Below are 27,071 nucleotides of genomic sequence, written 5' to 3'. Positions count from 1 at the left end.
ATGGAAAAACAATATATATAAAAAATTTCATCAATTGTAGAACAAAGAATGTTATCTATTTAATTCAGTGTCCCTGCAGCAAACCATACATCGGAGAAACCTCTAGGGAACTCAGACTACGTCTGAATGAACATCGGTCAGCACTGAGGACAAACAAAATAGGAGCACCCCTTACTGAACATTGGAGAACAGCCAACCACAAAATTGAAGATCTAAGATGGTGTGGTTTGGAGAAGATATCTGACAATACTAGAGGGGGGAACATTAATAACAAAAGGAAAAGGAGGGAACAATTTTACATGTCTACCCTCAACAGCGTAAGATGTGGCCTAAATTCAAGGGAAGATTGGGAGAAAATAATTCATTAGACACGGGCCTTTAGGAGACCTTTAACATAGCAGAATAGATGCACCCAAGATCTGAGTAAAACTTGGGGTACCTGAATAACTACCTATCCTGAATCAGGGAGCTTAGACTCACTTATCCTGAATTAGAGAAGCAAATAATAATAGGGAGAATGAGTATAATGAACTTATTTTGAAAATACAATGCCTTATAGCTGCAAGGGAAAAACACAAACACGGGACCAAAAAAAAAAGATTTAAATTAGGCAGCACACTCCTAAGAAATAGAGTACGTAGCAAATGCATCAGCATTGATGATGGCTGGGGCAGGCGAGAAACGGCAGTGATAGCCATGACAACTGAGTGTCACTGTACAAGTGAGCCGGGATGTATCTAAAAATCGAGCTTTTCTGAATTTATATATATAGAAAGAAAACAGACCAGCAGATGTAGAAACGTGCGTGGAGACACTCAAGCACAACCTCGTTCCAAAACGAGACTCGGAACACGAGGAAACTAACGCGGTATATAATCGAAATAAAAAGCACTCGGTTGCTACGGCAACCTCTCGCGCTATTCCCCTAGCTAATAACATAAAATGCCGAGCAAAGGAGCAAAAGCGTTCGGTTTCTATGGAAACCGTGCCCCCATTGGTCCGCTGAAAACCAATCGGAAGAAAGGTATCAGCAACCAATGACGAACCGGGTAATATAAAAGTACCGGTGAAGACGCAATCACTCGGTACTCGTGACGGCTCGTAGCGCATCAGCTGGAGAGCGTGGAAGAGACTGCCAGGACATCAGGAGCAGGGAGGCCGAATTCGAAAATAAAGGTAATGAAACCTGGAGGTTAGAAAGGAGTGGGGGATATAGGGCTACTCTAAGCGCCCTGGAGCAAAGGAAATGGGAATTGTCTATAGATTTATTCCAAATAACCCACAGACTAAAGTCAGGTTAATACCTTGTTGAGCTTTTGAAACTTCCCTTTCTTTTAAACATAAAGTAACACAGTGCATATAAATAAAGCACTTTGGAATTAGAATTAAATAGAATTCAGATAAGACATCATGTGTAACGTCATCCTCTCTACACTTTATATCATTGATTGTAGAACGGACTTTTAACTCACAAAGGAAGGACTGGAAAGCGTTATATCCAAGAAATTGCGCCAGTCATCTAATATTGAATGGTGAGTAAATCCCCCTCAGCTGTAATATTCTCTAAAACTTTATCGATATCCTCAATAGAGTAAAGCTCAAATGTACTAATATAGAACGATTAAAAACTCCTTAGGGTCATTGATGAAACCCAAGGCTATGATTACGGTGGCTCCTCCTGGTGGTCCAATACCAAGCTAATTCACCTTGAAAACCAGGTATTTCAATTTATGATAAATAAGTAAATGGAAGTGTATATTGTGATGGGTTAAACACAATCTTCTGCACTAAGAACTTAACCCCTAGTGGTGAGATGTATAAAAGAAGATAAAAAACATCGGTCTTATTCATTTATTTCAAATAGTGACATCAAAACTGGCAAATTAACACCAAGAAGAAAAAGCCAAGTTATTTGAAGGCACCTGGGTACAGAACTGAAGTAGACTGTGTCCAGTGGGACAAAGTTGCCCTATCTTAATTGAAGGTATGCAAAAATATGAAATCCATCCATAGTGAATATGTGTATAGAATTTGAGGCCCTAAAGAGGCTTGTAGAGCATTGGACTATATAGTCCAAGGGAAAGGTAAACACCATTAGTTATGTCCGAGAGTAGGAGTGTGTACAGATAATGCTTGACATGTTCCCAGAAATGGGGGGAGTGTAGATTGAAAAGATGGGAAAAAGTACCATGGAGACAACAGAACTCTGCATCAGAGTTATAGGCCTTGTGTTTTTTAAAAAAATGTTTAGACAAAAAATAAAGAATAATGAAGTGTACTGCAGTTACCATGTACTGTGATCATGTATAGTGTTGACTCACTAAATATTTGCACCACTAAAAGAAAAGTAACCCTGTTTTTTTAAAAAATTCTTTTTTTAACCTGTTTAGAATCAGTCCTGAAGAAGGTAGTGATACAGAATACCGAAACGCCGCGTCGACTTGTGATTCTTTGTTTTAAAATGTTTTTATGAAATGTATAATCATGTTGTTTATGAATTAGTGTATTGTATTATGATTAACTGTATTTCCAAATGTAATAAATGTATAACAGAGGTTTACTAAATTCATGGTGTGGAAAATATCTTTTTAAAATTATTCTAAATTGTTTTACTTGTGTTCATTCTTTCTTATGTTTGGATTAAATATATACTTTTAGACATGCTAATTACTTAAAAATTGGTAACTGCAGGAATATTGATAAGTTACTCCAGAGATCTTGCCTTCCCATTCAAGTATGTGTTTAGAGATTATGTTTAAAATCCTGTAACTTTACCTTTCCCGCCGAAATACCGGCATGCTGGTTCTAGGATAAAAAACTCAACCTATGTGTGTCTTTGTCTAGGGGACGCCTTAGTTTGTTGTTGCATTCATTTCCCCCCAGTCCCCTATTAATCTGCGCGGGGTCCTCCTTCATTTTCGTGATTGCTTCGACACTGTCAACCACCAGGTCCTCATCCAACGACTTAATGACATTGGGGTGGTGGGAACTGCTTTGTCATGGCTCACGTCATCCCTAAGCAACCGCACCTTCCAGGTCTGGGAGAATAACACTTGTTCCACGGCGATTCCCCTCCAGTGCGGAGTGCCGCAAGGCTCCTCCCTTAGCCCAACTTTATTTAATGTCTACATGTCCCCACTGGAGGAGGTGGTCGCCCCGTTTGGAGTAAAAATCATTAGCTACGCCGATGACACCCAATTGGTAGTCTCACTATCCCAACCCGACCAAGGACCGTCCAATCTCCACACCTGCCTTTCTGAAATCTTCATCTGGATGAATGAATCAGCCCTAAAACTCAATGGGTCCATGACTGAGATTATGCTTCTTGGGCATAAAGGGCCCACCCGTCCCCCGAACATCTGGCCCACATGCCTGGGAGAACCCCCCGCTCCCAAAGAGGAGATCAAGAGTCTAGGGATCTGGATAGAAAAGGACCTGTCCTTTAAAAACCCAAGCTAAAAAAATAGCTGGTATCTGCTTCGGCCTTCTTAGATCAGTCCGAAAAATTCTGCCCCTTCTCCCGCAAACCTCCCGGAAGCTGCTCATCCAAGGACTGATCCTCTCTAGATTGGATCATAGCAAGGCCATCTTCCTGGGAGCACCCGAATCCACCCTCAACAAACTACAACAAATTCAGAACGCCGCACCCCGGCTAGAACATCTGCCAAACCAGCTCTGAAACTACTGCACTGGCTCCCAATAAGAGAAAGGATAAAATTTAAATCCCTTTGTCTGGCGCATAAACTTCTCCAGGACAAGGGCCCCCCCATCCTCAAAAACCTAATCACGGCCTACAAAGCCTCAAGGCCTCTCTGTTCGGATCATGAACATCTTATAACAGTGCACAGAGTAAAAAAGGCACGCACAGGAGGTCGGCGATTCTCGGTGAACACGGCTAGACTGTGGAACGCCCTACCTCTCAAACTCAGGAGCGAATCCTGTCATCTCCGCTTCAGAAAACTCTTGAAAATCCACCTCTTCCCCTGATCCCCTTTTTCTCCTGGTCACCTCCTCTGAATCGGCTGTCCTGGTTTTTAGCGCTGGGATGCTTCCGGGTTACTATGCGCTCTATAAAACCCACATTCATTCATTCATTCAAGGCCGAGCCTGAGCTGCGGCTGATTCAAGGGCCCTGAGCTGGGGCTGATTCAAGGCCGACCCTGAGGTGGGGCTAATTCAAGGACCTTGAGTTGGGGCTGATTCAAGGACCCTGAGCTGGGGCTGATTCAAGGACCTTGAGCTGGGGCTGATTCAAGGACCCTGCGCTGGGGTTGATTCAAACACCCTGCGCTGGGGCTGATTCAAGGCCAAGCCTGAACTGGGGCTGATTCAAGGACCCTGAGCTGGGGCTGATTCAAGGCCGACCCTGAGCTGGGGCCGATCCAAGGCTGACCCTGGGTTGGGGCTGATTCAAGGACCCTGAGCTGGGGCTGATTCAAGGCCGACCCTCGGCTGGGGCTGATTCAAGGCCGACCCTGAGCTGAGGCTGATTCAAGGCCGACCCTGAGCTGAGGCTGATTCAAGGACCCTGAGCTGGGGCTGATTCAAGGCCGACACTGAGCTGGGGCTGATTCAAGGCCGACCCTGGGCGGGGGCTGATTCAAGGCCGACTGTGAGCTGGGGCTGATTCAAGGCTGACCCTGAGGGGGGGCTAATTCAAGGTCGACCCGGAGCTGGGGCTGATTCAAGGCCGACCCTGAGGCTGATTCAAGGCCGACCCTGAGGGGGGCTGATTCAAGGCTGACCATGAGCGGGGGCTGATTCAAGGCCGACCCTGAGCGGGGGCTGATTTAAGGCCGACCCTGAGCGGGGGCTGATTCAAGGACCCTGAGCTGGGGCTGATTCAAGGACCATGAGCTAGGGCTGATTCAAGGACTCTGAGCTGGGGCTGATTCAAGGACTCTGAGCTGGGGCTGATTCAAGGAGCCTGAGCTGGGGCTGATTCAAGGCCGACCCTGGGGGGGGGCTGACTCAAGGCCGACCCTGAACTGGGCTGATTCAAGGCCGACCCTGAGGGGGGCTGATTCAAGGCTGACCCTGAGGGGGGCTGATTCAAGGCCGACCCAGAGCTGGGGCTGATTCAAGGCCGACCCTGAGCTGGGGCTTATTCAAGGCTGACCCTGAGCGGCGGCTGATTCAAGGCCGACCCTGAGCTAGGGCTGATTCAAGGCCGACCCTGAGCTGGGGCTGATTCAAGGCCGACCCTGAGCTGGGGCTGATTCAAGGCCGACCCTGAGCTGGGGCTGATCCAAGGCCGACCCTGAGCTGGGGCTGATCCAAGGCAGACCCTGGGCTGGGGCTGATCCAAGGCGGACCCTGGGCTGGGGCTGATCCAAGGCGGACCCTGGGCTGGGGCTGATCCAAGGCCGACCCTGGGCTGAGGCTGATTCAAGGCCGACCCTGGGCTGAGGCTGATTCAAGGCCGACCCTGGGCTGGGGCTGATTCAGGCGGACCCTGGGCTGGGGTTGATTCAAGGCCGACCCTGGGCTGGGGCTGATTCAAGGCCGACCCTGGGCTGGGGCTGATTCAAGGCCGACCCTGGGCTGGGGCTGATTCAAGACCGACCCTGGGCTGGGGCTGATTCAAGGACCCTGGGCTGGGGCTGATTCAAGGCCGACCCTGAGGGGGGGCTGATTGAAGCCTGACCCTGAGCTGGGGCTGATTCAAGCCCGACCCTGAGCTGGGGATGATTCAAGGCTGACCCTGAGCAGGGGCTGATTCAAGGCCGACCCTGAGTTGGGGCTGAGTCTGGAAAGGACAAGAGCTGAATTCAGCCTCTATTTACTGTAATGGTTGTTAAGAGCAGGTTGGGATAGCTTTTTGAAGGAATGTAATTTTTTATTCACCATTTTACAAATCTGAAAGGCGGAAAATATACTGATTGTACACATTTCAAAGGTGTTCTTGGCTTTGAAATGATAAAACTGGTCATTCTGGTTAATTAATGCACTGGTCTGGTGGCAGTCCTTTACACCGTACTGAATACAGTAACATGATTTGCCCGGGATTATGAAAATGGTCCTACTTTAGTTTCTTTACTGGGTTATATCATTAGGTATATTAACCCCAACCCAGTAAACAAAGGAGACATTTTATTTTACAGATTAGTTCACCTAATGAGGGAAACCTATCTCTTCAGCTGACTGCCAGGTCAGGAATAGAGAAACTCCGCTCTTTAGGTCTGGGTACCAAACGCCTTGGTGTAACGGAAATCCTTTAAGTCCTTGGCTATTAACCCTGTACTAGAGGCCCATTAATAGCTGCTACAGAGTGGAGAACAGTTTTGTGACTGGATGTGTTGCCTCTAAACCCATTCTGTTGAAGCCTAGAATGAGGATCAAGAGAAAATAGGTAACTCGTTCCAGACAGCAATGGCTGGCTTATGAAAACACTGCAAATCGCGACATAAAAGAATAATCTTCAAAATATTTTCCCCTGTTCATCTCATCATAAGGTTCTCTGGAGTCATACAAAACAAGCCTCTGAAAAATGGTCTATGCTTGCAGTGGCACTGATTGTCGCTCGGTCACTGGCACCCTTTGGCCTGTTTTATATATTATGCTCTCTCCTATGGCAACCACCAACAATAAAACAATCTGTTAGAGCAGTGTTTCCCAAACTGTGGTCCACGGACCCCCAGGGGTCCGTGTAACATTCCCAGGGGGTCGTCAGGACTCGAGTTCCTGTCGTAGTGAAAAAAGAAACGCCCATGCGTCCTCACAGCACACAAAAGCTGTGAATGTTGGCGCAGGGGCGGCGATACCAAAACAATACAATCGGGAGGTGGGGGCAGCGAGTGGGCAGTCAGTGGGGCAATGCCGCAAGGGTCAAAGCGGCGAGGGAGACGAGTTAAACAGAAGGCAAAAGGGGCACAAAAACAAGGAGAAAAAGAGTGGCACAGAAGGCAGAAGGGCACAAAAAAAGGAGTGAAACAGAGGGCAGAAAGGCACAAAAAGCGGGGAAAAACGAGTGGAACAGAGGGCAGAAAGGCAATAAACGAGGCACAAAAAATGAGTGGAACAGAGGGCAGAAGGGCACAAAAAAACGAGTGGAACAGAGGGCAGAAGGGCTCAAAAAATGAGGGGAAAACGAGTGGAACAGAATGCAGAAAGGCTCAAAAACGAGTGGAACAGAGGGCAGAAGGGCACAAAAAATGAGAGAAAAACGAGTGGAACAGAGGGCAGAAAGGAACCAAAAAGGAATGCAACAGAGGGCAGAAGTGCACAAAAAACGAGGGGAAAACAAAGTTGAACAGAGGGCAAAAGGCACAAAAAACGAGTGCAACAGAGGGCAGAAGGGCACAAAAATGAGGGGAAAACAAAGTGGAACAGAGGGCAAAAAGGCACAAAAAACAAGTGGAACAGAGGGCAGAAGGGCACAAAAACGAGGGGAAAACGAGTGTTCAATACCCTCTCTTTCCCAGGGTGTTGCAACATATGTAGTCCAGTTCTTTTCTGCTTCTTGGCCCATAATAGATTCACAAGGAGGCTGTCCAGCTCTCGAAAGTACCATCAGGGGATCTTGTATATTGAGCCCTGCATGACATATAGGCAGCAAGGCAATATCACCATCTTGAATAGGGCCGATCTCCCCATCAGAGTTAGAGGAAGGTCTTTCCAAAGTTGGACCGGCGCACGTACTCCTGTCAAGACCCTACCTATATTCAAATCCAGGAATCTCTACCTCTCTGTGGTTATCCTAATACCCAAGTAGTGGACTCCTTCCAGGCACCATGCCAGTGGAATTTGCGGGAGCAGTACGGGGTCCATATCCATTAGTGTCCCTAGCGGCATGAGTTGTGACTTCTGGGCGTTCACCGAGAGGCCGGAGATCGACATGAACTCAGACAGTGCTGTTTGCCGTATGGGCAGTGCCTCGGCTGGGTCCCGCAGATACCCCAGGGCATCATCGGAGTAGGGCGATATTATATTTACAGTTCTTCCCACCTTGATTCCCCATTGCATAAGCCTGTGTCGTAGCAACATTGCGAGTGGTTCCATTGCCACCGCAAATAGTAGCGGCAATAGAGGGGCACCCTTGCATCGTTCCGGGCATAAAGGGAAGGACTCCGGCACATAGCCACCAGTTCGGCCTCTGGCGGTCGGTGCAGTATACAGTAGTAATATCTACACTATAAATTTGGGCCCAAACCCCATTTTTCTCATGACCTGCCATATGTATGCCCCCACTACCAAATCAAAGGCTCGTTCTATATCGAGAAATTCAACCGCATATGGGCCATCTTGTATTTCAGGGGGATGGAGGACGTTAAAGAGTCTTTGAAGATTTAACATGGTGCTCCTCGTAGGGATGAACCCACATTGGTCTTCATGTGGCAGTGTAGGTAGGTAGGGAAGCATTCGGGATGCCAAAAGATCACTCAGTATTTTGGTATCCACATTAAGCATCGAGAGAGCGCTGTAAGACTTCACCTCATCTTCTGGTTTGCCCGGTTTGGGCACTAACACCACAAGTGCTTCTCGCATAGCATCCAGGAGGCACCACACTTGGTAAGCCTCGCTGTATCTCTTCAACAGCCTATCTACAATTAAGTCTGCATATTTATGATAACATTTTGAAGGAAAGCCGTCACCTGCCGCTTTTGATTTTTCAACGAGGCAAGAATCTCATCCTGAGTCAGGACTGCCTCTATTATAGTCCTATCTTCCGGCCTAAGACGAGTCCCGCTAAATAGAACATCCTACTGGGGTCTGGCGTTGTCTTTTCCAGTGCATACAAGTCAGTTAGTTATGGTCATATCAGCTTATTTGTACCCCCCTGTGTTGTAAGTAATGTGACCCCTGGGTCACTCAACGGCAAGATGGGAACTCAGGAGTCCTGCTGCCTCACCAATCTGACTAAGCGAGCCCCCATCTTGTTCCCTCTCAGCATGTAGTCTCTGTCTGTGGGCCATATAAGTGTATTTTTCCAGTTTGCGCCAGTCATCGAGTACGGCGCTGCACAAGCGTCACCACTCTTCTAGCCTGGAAGGTTGAGTTGGGAGCATCTTTTCTATCTGTAATAATTTGGATTCATCTCGTTCCAGGTCACCTATCAATTGTTTCCGCACCCCATATGATGTGTTCATACACACTCCCCAGAGTACCACTTTCATTGCTTCCGAGTCATGAGCCCTACTTGTAGAACTGCCCCAGCTTTTGTGGAAATAATGTCCTATTGTATTCTGGACCTTGGCCAAAACTGGCAGGTCTACCAGTGCCTCTCCACGTAGGCGCCATTGCGGCACCACTGTGCGCGATAGTTACCAAGCCAGGGAGAGAAAGAGGGGGTATGGTCAGAAAGATACCTCGCCAGATATGTCACCTTGCAATTCAGAATTGCGAGGCCTGGAGTCGATAGATAATAGTCTAGTCTGCTATATGTACCCGCTGGCAGTGTGTAGCGAGAAAGAATTCTAGCAGTCTGGTACCTTTCCCTCCATACATCTTTTAACCCTAAGTCAGGCATCAATGTCTGCAATCATGACATCATGTCGGGTTTTGTGTGTATTCTGGGAGACTCGCGGTTCACCGCTGGGTCTAGTATACAATTAGTCGCCAGCGAGCTATATGTCATTGGTTAGGTATGGAGTCGCTGCTGTTACCAACTAAGTAAAGAACTGCAGGTGATAGGGGAATGTATCCTATTGTGTCCAAATAAGAGCTCATCAATCATTCATCTCATTGGTTGTAATTAAAATAAAGTCTTTATGTGCGCTTTTATATTCTACTTGATCATTTTATTTGCAATTCTCATATGTTTTAGCTGCTTCCCTCAAAGCTTCATTATGTTAATGTGAATTTTGGTACAGGATTCCGTAATCCTTATGTCTGTCGGTTTCACCACGGTGTCACCTTGGGTATTCACTTTCAGATTGGTCAACAAGGTTCTGTAAACTGTATATGTTCTTCTAGTGCTCCACCTCGTACTTCACCACGGGTCCGTCTAGTTCTGTCAGAACTAGACGGACCCGCAATGAATGATTGATGAGCTCTTATTTGGACACAATAGGATACATTCCCCTATTAAGGATCCTGATAACACAAGATCTAATATAAAGAATGATTCCACAAAAACTTGGTGATGATGACCCCAATTATTTTTGTCCTGAGGAAGGTGTAACCATATCCAAGGTTAAAACATCGAAACGCGTCGACGCACTTTGTTTTTTAAAATCCAATTAAACCGAGTGGTTTCCATAAATACGCCAATCTTGGACATTGGAATGCTCATACACATTACAATAAGGCTATTGAATCTGATTATCTAGGACTAACATCTATTGTTCCACTGAAAAGAAGGGTTTTTTGTCTGTTTTTTAATCAAGTTATATGTATTTATTTTGTGACATTTGTTGTTCATATATACTGCGATAGTTTTTTGTATTGATGTATGTTTTATGAATTTTCTATTGTATTAACAAAGGTGTATATTAATTGTTGTTCAGAAAAAAACTGGTTTTTCTGAAATTTTTATTTGTCTTTGGGCTCCTTATGTTAAGGATAATACCCTATCAAGTGAGGAAAAAGATTTTTTTATAAAGAAAGCGTACAAACGTTACATTTTAGTTGGTGGCAAAATTTCTTTTTTGAATAATGTGCTTATGTTATAGTTAAATGTTATTTAGAATACAAAATTACTCTCCATAAAGTTAGTCCAGGGAAATTCCCTTTGACTTTGATTGTCTGTAGTACCCTGTTCCCTGGAACGAGTGGGGTCTTCTCTCTTTTGTTAACCCAGATGTAATGTGAAACATCTTTTCTGCATCCGAACAAAGACCTCTGGTTGGAGATGCTGTCTCCAGCAATCCATGAACGCATTGGTTTTCAGTACAAATGTTTCTGTTAAAATTTGGAAAGAGCCATGGTTTTCGATTTGTTGGGCTGCTACACTGCGACATGTTTGCTTCAGTTTTTTGTGACTTGCACTATGTTGCCCCATGAGCTGTCAATGTGTTTCCATTCAATACCCAGTTTGTTTTGGACAAATCTCATGCCAAGCCTGCAAACAGGGATGAGGCCTATACAAGATGACATCAGGCCTAACAGGGACTTGTATTGTCTTGTCTTGTCTTGTATTGTCTTAGTGGGCCAGCTCACACAGATGGACGCAGGGTTATTGACCTGCCTTGTGAAAGCATTTGATTTCCTTGTCCAGCATGTTGTGCGGAAAGAGAGGGAGGGTGAGGTGAGAGAAATATGAAAGAGAAGTGGAGAATGTGAAGGGATTTCCGGACACATGTGGCTAAGGTGGAGAGAGAGTAGGATGAAGTAAAGAGAGAAAGGAGTGGGGTGAGAAGAAGTAGAAGGTGAAGTGAACAGGACAGCAAGGTAAACTGGAGAGAAAGGAGGGTGAAGGCGGAAGAGAGGAGGGTGACACGGAGAGACAAGAGGGCGAGATGCCTAGAGCAGAAGAGATCAAACCTATGGGTTTAAACCTCTAGAAATACTCAGTTAAAACTAGCAGTCAGAACCCAGCAATATATATTGTATGCAGCTCACATCCATACAAGACCACCCAACATGCACACACCCAGCTCTCGGACACCAAGGAGACACTGGACAAGCCGACTCATCTTTATGGCCCAACCATTCTTCTTCATGGCCTACGTAGCTCCCAAATCCTGAAGCCGATCCTGCTGTGCGCTCTGGGAGGTGCCTGGCTCCTACTAAGTGGGCGCCTTATTGCAAAGAATTCCTTTGCAGTATTGTTATTCCTTTCATGTGTTCCTTATTGCACCCTTTTTAGTTTGTTTGGATTTACTTTACCAGTACCACTCTGGGAGCAGGGAAGCCTCTCCTCAGAGCCTGGAATTTTTGGACCCTGGTTGGGAAGCCCATTTCTTTGCTCAAACTTATTTGAATTTCATGCTATCGGCGCTAATCAGGAGACGTCCACCTGGCCCCCCTAACCTCGCAAGGGGGCTAATGCTTCTAAGCACGTCCGCTTAGCGGGCTCACTGCTGGTGCGCACATGACAAGCCCGTCTGCGCTGAGTGCCAGCCCCCTTGCATCTCCAACAATCGAGACAATGCAAATAATAATGTATACTGGGGTGGAGTTATCATGCCTTAAACACCCGAGGTAAGAACTTTGCCTGCATATGCTTAAACTTTTATACATCACCGAATCAGTCTCAAATAACCTGCTACAAGTGTAAGGCCATCCTACCCAATATCATGTTCATAGGAAGTAACCTGAATACATCGCCAATCCTTAGTATAGCTCTAAGCAAAACAACAAAGTATTGCGCTGCACCCTTTTAAATGCTAGATCTCTGGTGAAACAGGGGAAACATCCTTTACAACGCAACTTTTACCAAGCAGTGCTTTTAAATCGCAACTTTTACAACGCAAACCATTACAACGCATTGCGCTGGGGGGCGCTCTAGGATAGGAAATAGATTTAATTTACTATCCAACTCCTTCCCTACTATCCACGGGGACTGGAGTTGAAATAGTAAATTAAACTATTCACTATCCAGCACCCCTCAACACTATGCGTTGTAAAGGCATGCGTTGTAAAAGGTGCGATGTAAAAGCATGCGTGGTAAAAGCATGCGTTGTAATTTCATACATCCGTGAAACAGAGTATAGAGCGTGCCGAATTAATTGAAAGTCATAATATAAAGATTGCATTTGTTACAGAATCTTGGATGGATGCGACTGCGGGCCCGGAATGGTCAATGCTACAGAGGGTTCATTTGTCACACCTTGAATAGGCCCTTTAGGAGGAGTGGGGGCCTGGCAGGTATTTACCATAACTGATTGTCAGCTTCTTTCGCTACGGTCACCGCTACTACCTGCGAAGCCCTGTACTTCTACTTCCAATATTCTAACCATCACTCTTCCAAGGGAATATTACTCTCTGGACCTCTGGTCCCAAAAGTGCTTTTGTGGCAAACCTCGGTACCCTATTAGAAGATGGTCTTTGCACAAATAATGTCACAATGCCTGGTGATTTTAACTTCCATCCAGAATGCACTTAGTATTCAGACACCGCTGTCCTTCAGGACATCAAGAGTAGCACTGGGTTAGTACAATTAGTGTAAGACCCTACCCACAATGCAGTCCACACCTGGGACGGCATCTTTTGCAATCATCTGCATTTAGCTTATACAGGTTTATTACCTCTCTCATGGTCTGATCACTCAGTGATTCTATTAGATTTAGCATCCCCTTCTCGATATCACGATCGCTTTGCCCCCAATAGCCCACTTACCATTCAGGCATGGAACACAATCAGCTGGTCCCTATTAGAAGAACAGCTCTCCACTTCCATGTCACCACTGCCCAAGGATATAGAGGCATCTACGGCCTAGTATACTGATTGGGTCCAATCAGCCTGCAGGATTTTAGCACCTGAAAAAAACATCCAAACCTAAGCATTCCTATCCGACCACACCTTGGTATTCATAGGAACTTAGGGAACAAAAACGAATTTGCTAGCACCAAGAACACAATTGGATAAAGAGCTATATTAGCTCAGAAAGAGAAAAATATAAGACAAAGGTTATCTTTATATAAGACATTGTTAATAATAACTAAAACAGACTTCTTTGCCAGTCAGCTAACTGCTGCAAAACACTCTACCAAAGAACTTTTTAGAACAGTATCCAGACTAGCCTCTCCCTGCACTCAAAAATGTCTAGTACCCATACTCTTTCGGATTAAATCTCATTGTTCTTTTTAAATAAAGTTTTTCACACCTTCGGTTGCTCTTCGGTGGTGACGAGAGGTCTCATCGATCTCTGACAGCCAGAACACGCATATTGACTCTGGTCCTTCGGTGCCCATGACTCTCTTTACAGAATTCGCCCACTCTCACAAAAATCAACACTAGACTTCTTTCTATCTGTTAAATCAGGATCCCCCCTCGATCCCTGTCCGGTAGTAGTGATTAGATTGACTCCTGAACCAATAGTTGAAATACTTACCTCACTGTTCAATGCTATGTTCAAATCAGGGCTTCTCCTTAAAGCATGGAAGGAGTCATCTACTCTCCCCCTTCTGAAAAACAAAACCTTGACCCAAAGGATCTCAATCTATTTTTGACCCATCTCACCGCTTCCTTTCCCGACAATACTGGTAGAAAAGGCTATGAATTCCCAGCTAACCAGATTCATACAGGATAACAACTCATTAGATCCAACGCATTATGGCTTCAGAGGAGGCCATAGCACAGAACAACCCTTATCAAGTCTGTTGAAGAAATCATGAGAGGCTTTGGATGTCGGGGACAACGCTGCTTTAATAATGCTAGCTCTCTCAGCGGCCTTCAAAGGGTCCACCGTGACTTGATAATGGATCAATTTAATGCTAGTGGTATTCAGGGCAGGGCCTGGAAACTTCTACACTCCTTTCTCATGGAAAGGAAGCAAGCGGTGGCCTTAGTCACTTGGAGTGAGATGTAGGTAAATTAGATTTACTGATTCATAAATACCGAATTTTACTGATTCGGTATTCATGAATCGGTAAATCTAATGTAGGTAATCATTCGGTATCAAATACCGAATCGGTAGGAAGGTCAGTGGATAGATGAACGGATACTGGGACGGGATCCAAGATGGCGGAGTGAGGACCCGTGCTAGCGGCTCGTCCGAGAGGCTCTGACCCTCTCCTTTCCTTTCTTCCGTGAGCAGTGACCTTGCGATTAGAGATGCGGTGAACTTATCGCACGTTGGAGAAACAATGAAGCGCCGCTGAAACCGATTGGGAAAACTTCAATATCGGTTTACTCACAGTGGTGGTAACAGCTTATATCGGAACAGAAGCGTCGATATCCTCTTCATTCACCTACCCTAGGAGGCTCCGCCTTTGAGAACTGAGAGCAAACAGGACTCTAGACATGCAGCGGTGGAGCTGCATGGCAGGACGCCGATGCTTAGCCTTTCAGACCCGGCAAGTCTCCTCCGACGTGTGCTCCGTGTTTGGATCAGCGGCTCGGGCCTCAACTGGATTGGTCTGAGCCTCAGTGCTGCTACAATCGGCGGCTGGCGGTGGCGAAGCAAGATGTCACCCAGGGTCCGTATCTCCCTCGAAAAACCAGGAGCAACAAGCAAGCTACTTCGACTCTCCCTCGGTAGCTCCTGTAGCAAGTCTACCAATACCAATTACCGAGGAGCCGGCTATAGAAAACCACGATGCTGAGGAGGTGGGAGCTGCTCATGGCGATAACGGCAGAGAGAGCGACGGTGCAAGAGACACGGAGCAGCTACCAGCACAACCAACCTCAACTATCAGAAAACAGAATCAAGTTGGAGACCAGGCGCAGGGCAAAGGCAAGCAGGTACAGAAACCCTCAATAATGGGCAAAGACATTAAAAACTCACTTTCTAAATCAATTAAGGTTGGGGCTAAGCAGGCAGTTAAAACAGGGCTCCTGGCTGAAGAAAGTGAAGGTGGCTTGGGCACCGCAGTAACTACCTCTACGAGTGAGTTTCAAAAATCTACTCTATCTATCTTACTCCCAAGTCCTATTCAGGAAGGGTCCATCTCTACATCTAAAGTCCACGACACCGCGACAGCACAAGTGGAAGTACGTCGAGGGCTGTTGACCCCGGTGTCGACGTTAGATCACTCGGGCCAAGCCCCATGTAAGGGGAATGAGGGGGACATTAATTCACTCACAGCACAGAACGTAGACATAAGAACTGTCCCCCTACCCCTGAATAAGACGGATGAGGCCATCTCGGCCAAAATCAAGGAGGTCACCCCTCCTGTAAAACAACTAGGGACCGAAGCCCATATGGGGGAACAGATGGAATAGTTGATATCGATACGGATATCGATTTGGACTCTTATGAAGACTACGAGGCGGAATCCGACGAGGACCCTAGCGATAATAGATCTAACCCTCCGGTGGGGGGGGGGGGGGTCTGCAAGGCAAAAAATAAGCAAAAAGCTAAAGGGGGGGGGGGTAAGGTTTGCAGAACTCCAACAAGACTCAAAAGCAACAATAGGCAAACGCAAAGAAAATCCCTACAGGTTAAGAGCCCACTGAGAAAATGGATAGAAGCAAAGGGTTTAGTTAAAACCATGATGTTAAGACTCTTGGGGGCGAGTCCCCCGGACCCTATGGCTACAGGATCCTCCTCAACCGAAACAACCCCCACAAGTATCTCATTTAACACTATTAGTCCACAGCCGGCGGAACAGGCGGCGGAACTAACTGTAATGGGATCAGGGGACCTTATTACTTCCAGATCATCTATGGCATTACCAACATCGGCAGGGGGCCCGGTCAATGCAGACACATTGGCCACCGTCAGCAAGCATCAGATGCCACCCACCGAACCCAGAACGGTACTACCATCCAAAACGGTTCCTGAGGGCTCCCATTTAGAAGCGCCGCCAGGACCAGCCTCGGGACCTGCAATGACCAATCAATCACCTTTGGATGAAATATTACAAATATTAAGTAATCAACGGGCCGAGGCACAAGAATATTACCTCCAACTGAGGGAAGACAATAATAAGATGCAGTCCTCTCTTTTTGAACTCATGGCTAAAATCGGTGGTATCTCACAAGAAACAATTGAGCTGCAGCAACGGGTGGTGGAGGTGGAAGAGACCACCACTAAGGTGGCCGCGGCATCCGAGAAACACGATGATCAGATTTCTGGACTTCAAAGGAAAGTTGAAGATTTGGAGAACAGACAAAGACGTTCTAACCTGAGATTATTTGGGATCCCGGGAAAATCGGAGGGTTCAGACCCGAGGGCTTATGTTGTTGGTATACTCCAGAAGGCTTTTCCCGATTTGGCCGACTGGGACTGGGATTCACAGATCCAACGGGCTCACCGTCTGCCATTATTTCAGAGAAACAAAAATTCACAGTTCCCCCGTCCATTTCTAATCTATTTTGGGAATTTTCTTTTGCGCCAGGCAGTTTGGCAGAGAGCACGTCCTAACTCTCCAATTTTGGTCGGGGAGATGTCGCTTTTCACTCGCTCAGACTTAAGTAAGGAAACCATGGACAGGCGATGGCATCTCCGCAAAGTGATTGATCCCATTAAAGCTTGTGGCGCCCAGATATTTCTACAAGAACCTGCGCGTCTTAAAGTCATCAAGAATGGGCGTACATATTTTCTCAACGATACTAAGGAGGCTGAAGCTTTTTTAGCCAACATTAACTCTGATAAAAATTAGAGACAGATTTATAGAAGAGCCATGCAGGGACTTTTCCTTTCCCTTTCCCCCTTTTTTTTTCTCTCTCTCTACTCTTCCTGCTTTTTCCTGGTTCTCTTTCCTTTTCCTTTTTTCCTTTTTTCTTGTTTTAGGGGGTCGATAAACAGATGAGGCGACTGGGAAGCTAAAGATTTAATGTCTGGAGGGTCAATTCTAATTTGTCGACGATCAGTCTACTTTCCTTCGTGCTGCTTTTGTGTAGGTCTATTATGGCTCACGACAGGGAAGGGGGGGGCGGGGCCCGTAGGGACGATCCTCTACACGAGCTGCCTCTCCAACGGCAGCTGAAGCTGAAGGGTGGTTCTTCCCCGGTTGGGGTAGGTACCAGGGGGGGCAAGGGAGGGGGGACCTTCTCCGCAGGTCGTGGTGGGTGGGTGGTGGGCGAGGGGAAAACAGCTAAAACAAGTTTACAGGCTGACAAGGATTTGTTTGAAGATGGACTAGACATGGACATTATGGTACTGAATGTGAAGTACATCAGATGTGGTATTAATTGTTTGAGAAATCGAGAATCTACGATGTTTTTGCTACTTCTTTTGCTCTTTTGTATACATAATTATCAACGGTTAATTGCTAATTGGGAGTTGGGACCGATGTTTTCGCCATTTTTTAAATGCATGAAATAAAATGTTTAGCTAGGAATATAGCGGGCTTGAATAGTAAAGGCAAAAGATCTTTGGTTTCTGAAGAGCTAAAATTATATAGGCCGCATTTTTGTTTACTATCAGAAACACATCTCATTTGGAAAGATAGGAAATTACTGAATCAATTAGGATACGAAATTATGGTCTGCTCTTCTGCCGGGACATCTGTAAGAGGGGTTGCTATACTTAAGGACCGGCGAGTTAGGACTGAAGCGATGCAGACAGCTTATGATAAGGATGGCAGATGGGCAATAGTTCAGTTTAAGTATGAAAACAATATATTTGTATTATGTGCGGTGTATGGATCAAATATAGATGAACCAATGCTTTTCGATCAATTGAACATTAAACTTCTGGACTGGGCGGGGGAAATTATAATTATGGGTGATTTCAATTACATCATGGATTATAAATTGGACACAACTAGACCAAATAGCCATCAACGGATGCATAAGACTAGGACAGCCATATTAGATATTTGTCGTTTACATAACATTAAAGATGCCTGGCGACAACTACACCCAAAACGACCTGGGTATACTTATTATTCGGCACCTCACAAACTATGCTCCAGATTAGATATGGCTCTAGTCAGCGACAATCTATTAAAGACTTGCTCTATGACCCTCTGCCCTCGTATTTCTTCCGATCATAATGCCATAATTATATCATTCTCTATACCACATAGCACAACCCCTTCTAGAATGTTCTCCTTTCCCAGATATCTTATCTCAGATCTATCCTATATCTTGCAGCTGAAAGCTCATCTTGTCGAGTTTATCAGCATCAATAAGAACTCGGCCTCGTGCTATGTAGTATGGGATGCCTGCAAGGCAAGTATAAGGGGCTTTACACAGGCTTATGTGTTTAGACAAAATGCTGAACTTAAGCAGTGCCGAGCTTTGGTAATATCACAAATAACTAATCAAGAAGAGCAATTGGCTCTAGCACTTCGACATAACCTACCAACTGCTACGGATATTAATCTTAAACTTAGTGCATTAAAAAAATGATGCAAAGAAAAGTTTTTATCAGAAACACAGTGCCAACATCCACAAATATAAAATAGCGCAATACGAGGGGGGGGGGGGAAATTGGCCGTATTTTGGCCTATAAAGTGGCTGAATCCAGAGCAGGCTCCTTAATTTCTAACATCCGGGGGTCAGACAACAACATATATAATAAACCACAGGAAGTGCTAGAGCAATTTGCTAGCTTCTATAAAACCCTATATACCCCAGAGAATCAGCCAGATTCTGATCTTATATGGGATTATATTGATGAATATGCACCGTGCTCTGCTGATAGGTTAGACTTGAGCTCTCTGTCTGACGGTCTAACTATGATAGAGCTACACCAGGCTATTAACTCCTTGCCCGTGGATAAAGCAGCAGGGGAAGATACCATCCCGCTAGAACTATACAAGGCCTGCTTACCCGAACTAGACCTGCTATTATTAGAAGTTATGCAGTCAGTAGGGACGAATGGAAAAGCACCTAAGTCGTGGAATAGGGCAAAAATAATATTTTTTCTAAAAAAAGATAAACCAAAGGAAGAGAGAGGGTCATATCGACCAATTTCACTGATAAACACAGATGCTAAATTATTTGCCAAAATTCTTGCAATCAGACTGGTACCTATCATGCCTCAACTTGTTAACATACAACAACACAGATTTATTTCTGGGAGAGACACCACCTCACATGTAAATACGGCTATTACGGCCTTTGATGTTGCAGAGATAGAATCCACCCCACTAGGCATGATCTTATTAGATGCAGAAAAAGCATTTAATCGAGTGGGGTGGAACTATCTCTGGAGCACGCTGTCCAAAATAGGGTTTAGGGGAAAGTTTTTGAGGGGCATGCAGGCTTTATACGATAATCCCATTGCCTGCACTAGCTATAACGGTCTAACCTCCTCGGATTTTCCAATTTTGCGTGGCACGCGCCAGGGCAGCCCTCTCTCACCCCTTTTATTTGCTCTTTCTTTGGAACCTTTTTTAATGGCTCTTAACTCCCAAAACTTGATTGTCCCATTTAGCTCTGGTTCTCAAGAGCTCAAATTGACCGCTTATGCAGATGATATTGCCGTTTATACACATGATATAAATGAGGCCCTAAAAGGAATTAAACTAGAGGCTATTAAATTTGGGAAAGTGTCTAGTTACAGGCTCAATATACAGAAGACGCAAGTTTTTGCCAACTATTCCCCTTCTACGGCCATTCCAGAGATTTGCAAGGTAGCTACTTATCTTGGTGTCAATATTACAGCCAAAATACAAGAAATAAACCACATCAATTATAATGAGCTAATCAAATCCACGACTCTACTCTTAAAGAAATGGCATAGGCTACCTCTGAATATCATCGGCAGAATTAATCTTATTAAGATGAAGGTATTACCTAAGTTCTTATATCTATTCCGATTTATCCAGCTGGCATTGAATAACCGTTTTTTTCAACAACTGGATGGCGTTTTAAATAGCTTTATCTGGGGCTATAAAAAAGCAAGAAGATCGTTGAAATACCTGAAAAATACTACGAACGAGGGAGGGCTTAATTTTCCAGATTTTAAGTAGTATTTTTGGTCTTCGTTTTTTTTACGATTACGCTCTTTACTTCATAAGGAAGGAACCATATTTTCTCATCATCTTATGTTGAAGCAAGAATCAAACATGTTTTTGTTTAGAGCAAACGATCCCAATTATTTCAAGAGGGTAAGGTTTAAGATGGCCAGGGATTCAATAAAGATATGGAAGAACGTATTGACATATTGCAGGACTTCATTTTTTCACCCAAAGCTACCATTATGGGGCAATCCTGGTCTCCCAAGAGTATTTTCTGACAATATTAATAACATATGGGCTGAGAAGGGAATTAATACTTTGGCCGATTTATATGGCCCACAGGGATTTGCTGACTTTAATCTGCTGAAATTTATATATGATCTACCGGAAAATGCTAGATATAAATATCTACAGATTCATGATTTTCTAATTAACAAAAAAAAAGATTCGAAGTATTACAGATTGTGACATTTGGACATGTTTATATTCCAAAAAAACCAAATCAGTTATTAGTGGGGCCTATAAACTACTATTAAAATATAAAACAAATGACCTGTCTAAACTAACGGAAAAATGGGGGGCCCAACTTGGCTCAAATGTTACTCTAAAACAAATAGAGAACTCTTTGTCTAATATTAACAAGTTAGTTAGATCTTCTAGTCTTAGGCTACAGCAGTTTAGAACAACCTGTATGCTCTATTACACTCCTGCAAGAATCTCTAGGTGGTCCCCTAATCCTGATTTTACAGATCGTACAAAATGCCCTAAATGCTCTGAGGTAGCTGCTAAATTTAGTTCATATGTTATTTTCCTGCCCCAAGCTTAAGACCTTTTGGGAGGAGGTTCAAGATATTTGTAGAATTAAGAAGATTGCGCTGCCCACTTTTACCGCTCCCTTAATTTTGCTAGATTGCCATCTTTCCCCAATCTCACAATCTTCCTTGGCAACCATACTAATTTCCTGTGCTAAATTAACTATTGCAAGAGCCTGGATTGCCACGGATCCACCTACCGTTTGGGATTGGTGGGCTTTAGTAATGGAAATATACTCCATGGAACTTGCCCTAGCAAACATAAGGGGTGGCCGCTCACTGGTTAAATTCGAAAGAAATTGGGGAACTCGCTGCTTAACATGATATGATTTCGTCAAACTCTATTTTTTTGACTTATTATGAAATGTATTAATTGCTTCTTCCTGATGCTCCATAAATTTGTATGTATATGATCTTCTGCTGTCTTTAATGATACTCTTTGTGTTCCTTAATTACTTATTTATCTGCTGTATAATTTAATTATTTTCTCTCATGCTTTCAATGTCCTGGATATATATATGTATTTTTCTCTTGTCAGCTTGTTTACAATAAAAACTTAAAAAAAAAAAAAAAGGATTTGGTATTTACCAATTCGGTAATTACCGAATTGGTATTTGCCATTATCAATGGCAAATTCTGATTCGGTAATTACCGAATCGGTAAAAATACCGAATTGCCAAGGGGAACAGGGTGTCACTTTGACACCCTGTAGCACCCCTGGTTCTGCCTTGTGTGCCATGTGGCACATATACATGCCCTAAGGGCATGTATGGCACAGGTGTACATGCACAGATGTGCATGAACACAGGAATTCGTTATTTACCACCCAATAGTATTGGGTGGTAAATAACGAATTCTTAAGGGCCTGTGGCACTGTTTACTGTGCCACCTACATCTGGATTTACCGAATCGGCAAATTTACAGATTCTGTAAATCTCAAGCCCCCTACATGTCTAACACCAAATACCGGTTGGTAACGGCCAAAATCGGCCGTTACCGACCGGTATTTGGTCTCCTACATCTGGCCCTTAGATGCCTAGCCCTACTATATTTAATGTGTATTTGTCATCTCTGGCGCAATTGATTAGATCATATGGATTTCAATTAATATCTTGTACAGATGACACAGAAATAGTGATGTCACTGCTGCTAAACCAGGAAACGGATACAGGAGGCAAATTCCATGAATGTATGCAGTCAGTAAAAACTTGGATGAGTGAAAACTGTCTAAAGTTGAATTTGGGTAAAAGCAAAGTGGTTATTTTGGGAACAAACGCCAACTTTTGGTCACCTAGATGGTGGCCAGATGAATTAGGTACTCTTCCAACTCTAGTTAAGAAAGCAAAAAACAAAGAAGTAGTAATCCATAGTAATCTCATCTTTGGGGATCAAGTGAATGCTGTGACTTCTTCCACCTTTCTGATTCTAAGGATGATTAAAAAGATATTCCATCTACTGCCTCATGACTGTCAAAAAATAGTAATAACCTCCCTCATCCTGTCAAAACTTGATAACTGCAATGGCTTATATGAACATGTGCAAAAACCACAGTTGATGGACAGAATCCAGAACAATGCCATACATTCACCCCTGTACAGAGATCTGGGCCTAGATCCATCGTTTTTTTGCACTCCACACCACCTCAATCTTGTTTCCGGTCCAGGGAAGGCATGGCTTGGCAGTTCGGGCTGGACTGTTCCCATGAGGCACAGGGTCAGACTGAATTGCATATGGCCATGTCTGAACTGGGGTGGTGTGGAGTGCAAAAAACAATGGATTTAGGCCCAGATCTCTGTACTGGGGTGAATGTATGACATTGTTCTACATTCTGTACATCAACTGTGGTTTTTACAATTATATGAACATGTGGCAGCAAAATTTGAATAAATTGCAATTATTGCAAAATGTGGCAGCTAGGCTGCTAAAAGTCATACCTAAGTTTAAGACCGTACAAAATGAAATCAGAAAGCACCACTGGCTGCCAATCAGGCATACTGTTAGATTCACAGCCCTTTGTTCTGCCTCCAAGGCTCTTCATGATTGCGGACCATGCGATCTCAGGCAGTGTTTTAGATAGTATATCCCTACTGAAACTCTCCGTTCCCTATGAACAAAGATGATGGTAGTGCCCCAATTCAGAAGAGCTAACTGGGGTGGAAGAAGTTTTGTTACCTGCACGACCAGGGCATGGAATGGACTTCCTTTCCATATATGTTCCTCTCCAGGCAAGGCTAAACACTGCCGGAATACTTGTAATATATTCTGAGGTTAAATCTGTTACCTTAATCGTGTGAGGAAAGAAATCTGCAGTCTGCGTGCAGAGCATGGGATAACCACTAGTCACCTTCTACAGCTTCTTACAGATGCAGGAAGGGAAGCACCGGAGGAAGAGGAGCCACGCGTTAGGGAAATAAGCAGTTATCAAAACAAATGAAGAGGCACATGTATTCAAGGGTTTTTAGGTTCTTTCTGTGGAGGCTCGTTGAAGTAATTAGGATAATGAAGTGCAGCAAATTACTCACAAAGACAGTTGAAAGGTGGCAAATATGCGTCCTGATGAAGGTCCAAGGATGCCATGTAGTCTGCTTCATGGACTTGGATTGTCTCAGTGGGACTGACCACTTTGCAGACTCTGCCATGGCTCTGAGTTTATTTGCTATTTCCATAGATGGAAACACTTGTCCCAACTGAGTATCAGAGGACCAGTTTCAATACATGAGTACAGCAGTCACCCTGGACCAGCAAAGGGCCTGGGACCTTAATCATGGCTCTGTGCTGCAAGGTTCTTGTGGGAATATGGCCATATGGTCCTCCTTACCCATCTCCATGGGGAGACGGATGGCTTTATATTAGTTTTCGGTCCATCCTGCAGAATTATCCCTGCATCTTCCAGTCAGTCTTTTTTTGCTACTTGCCGGCCATAGTCACCAGGTCAATTTGGGGTAGTAAACTACAAGTGCACTGTACTATTTGAAGGGCCTGGGAGGTCCATGACTTAAGTCTTTAAAGGATTAGGATATATGTTTATGGGGCAGTGACGAGGATCACAATAGGAGACCGGTTGTTCAAGGATAGCAAAGGCCCGGCGTTGCAGTTTGAACTGAACACCTCAGAACAGCATGGTACCTTACACTTACTATAGAGCTACCCTGCCCCCATTCTCTCCCTCAAATAACTCAAGTTCCCTTGCTATGCTGGCTTGAGGCAACACCAAAGGGGATGATGGACGGAGCGCTTGAGCAAATCAAACAGTCACCCCCAGTCAACTGTTTTGGGTTTAATCCATCATCATTCTTTAGCTCACTCAACCACTCCAGTTCAGACATAGCCATATGCAAATCAGTCTCACCCTGTGCCTCATGGGACTGAAGCACAATTAATGGCTGGCCAAAGCGTCAAATTTTATTTTTCTGTGGTATGTGACTCAGTTTTGTCAGGTCACAAGACTGGTAGGCTTTAAATCCTGGGATCTCATTGAGATATTTCACTAGTGAGGTGTGATTAAATGACCATATAAAATCTGTTGAGCTATTTGCACAGACGTACAGCCTAAACTGACCCCAGATTTTCAGATACCTCCAGCTACACCATGCACACTCTGAACATAACGAGGCTTTGAAGAATGTCTTGAGTTTAACTGTCTGGAGGCCAAATTAGTGCTTAAACCCCTGGGATGCGAGGACATTTCTAGACTTATAGGTTCTTACTCCTTAACTTAACACATGGGTAAGACTAGGGCAGTTTGGGAGCGAAACCTAGGTGAGATGGATAACGTATTATCAGGAAGCAAAGGTGGCAAGATGATCCCAGGCCATTTTGCTCAAATCGAAGAGTAATACAGTGCAGTTACCTGCACACAATGTCCTACAGTCCCTGTCAGGTGTGAAGGATGAGCAGCAGCAGTAGCCCAGAATCTCCCCCCGTCCCAGCTACATTTTATCATATCATCTCCATGTATACCTAGGCCTGAATCGCACACAAGCCAAGTAACCTTGAACCTAAAGTTGCCGCCCTGGGCATAAGGGCGCCTGGTTCTCTTCCAAGGCGCAAAGATTGCATGTAGGGCTGGGATTCCGGATAGCCAAGCATGATATTGCGTGCCACAGATGTCAGGCTGAACCTCCCTCTGTGGGTGAATGGCAGAGCAGCATGGACTATTGTGGGCCCACAGAGAAGGTAGTTTATAGTGGAGACTCTGAAAAAAGAAATACAAGAAGATCTGGGGTCATGGACTTCTCATCATTGTTTGACGTCATTCTCTGTTTTGCAGATAGTTTATTGGTGTTCAATTTTGTAATAATATGATGCTGATCAGATGGTGGAGAATGGAAATGGGACCGAGTCACCTGAAAATGAGAATGGACAGGGACAGTGCTTACAAATGAATGTAGTTGCTCAGAGGAGTAAGTAGGAAAAGCCAACTCACCTCATAGGAAGGAGGCAGCATTTCAGGCAGTGACCAGGGGCATAAAAGGGCAGGCAAGCCACTAAGTCATGAAATTCTCAGGTTAAGAGTAATTTCCATTGAAACAGTGATTCCATTGCAGATATATTGGTTTCTCTGTAATTCAGTACTGTGCACATTTGATCACGGGTATCTTAGGGCCCGATTTAGAGTTGGTGGAGAAGAGGGTATTTAGTCACAAAAGTGGTGGCGAACGCACAAACCAACACACCTCCCACCCTATTTAGAATCAGAAGAAGTGACATCTTTCAACATCTTTCCGTGAACAAAGCCCCCTTTGGCTCTGTTGTCGGAAGGTGCCCTCAGGCAGCCCAAAAGAGTAGGGGCTGTCTGATGAAAGGCATAGCACTTCCCACCTTATTTTGGGTAAATAGCGTGATGTCTTGTTTTCTCTCTGTTACCTGGCAGTACGACCTGGCAGTAGGATGACGAAAAAAACACATAGGGACACTCCCTGGATGTCGCTGTGTATAGTTCTTTGTTTCCAAAATCAAACTCACACTTTTTGAAAAGCAAAAACTGTTGTAAATTTTGGTGAATGACTATCAAAACCAACAGCGGCTGTCCACCAAACCTTTAGTACCTTGACAGCAACTGCATGGCCTGCAGTGAGCTCTAAATTTGGTGGATGGTAGTCCTTCTGTCAAACACTAAATCTGGCCCTTAGCTTCTGTGTTAATTAAAGCTCTGATCAATGAATTAGAAGGTATCTTTGTTTTTGGCATATCCTTTCTCTGTTAATTCTATCCCATGTATCATTGTTGGAGTTTTAAACTGCGTCTTTAGTAGGGTTGGGCATGCACTCTGCTCCCCCGGTGGAGTTTGCAAAGTTTTGCCCTCTCTGCTTGGAGCACGGAGTTCGGCAAAACTCCACCAACCACTTGCGTGTCAGAGATTACCAGCGCCCGCTCACAAGAATGAAGGATACTGTGTCCCTTTCGGGGAGACAAAAGGGTTGGCTGGCCTATGGTCAGCATTGAGACATTCTGGCTATGCCTCCGGACTGCATTTGGCTTCCACTTTACCCCGTACCCTGCTCACTTCCTGCTCCTACTTGTGGGCGCTGCCTGGAGGAAGCACCGCCGGAGTATAGGAGTCACTCCGTAGCCCGCACCATGTGAACTGCGAAGGAGGAACACAGTACTGGCCGACACCCATCCCCTACTCTGATTCACTCTGCTCTGGGTGCAGGGTAGCTTGCTGGGCATCACTGTACTCGGAGGTCACGCAGTAAAAAAGAAAAACCAACGGCTCATACATACTACTACACTCACCGGTCAAAAACAACTGGGACTGGGAAGGAGCTGAACTATGCTATGCGAGCACTCTTGCCAGACATGCTTGGTGCCTCCAAGTAGTCGATGCTGCACATGCACCGGTGTCAGGTGTGTG

At 44.8% G+C, this 27,071-nt stretch overlaps 1 protein-coding gene across 2 annotated transcripts in view; it reads left to right on the top strand.

Moving 5' to 3' along the window:
• LOC147700366 (uncharacterized) overlaps nucleotides 1-27,071 on the top strand; it is a 379,926-nt gene that overhangs the window by 197,197 nt on the left and 155,658 nt on the right. The window lies entirely within an intron of this gene.

The sequence above is a fragment of the Lissotriton vulgaris genome, chromosome 8, assembly GCF_964263255.1.
Source record: "Lissotriton vulgaris chromosome 8, aLisVul1.2, whole genome shotgun sequence".
Lineage (NCBI taxonomy): Eukaryota > Metazoa > Chordata > Amphibia > Caudata > Salamandridae > Lissotriton > Lissotriton vulgaris.
The sequence above is the reverse complement of the archived record's forward strand: the minus strand, read 5'-3'. Positions and strand labels throughout refer to the sequence as shown.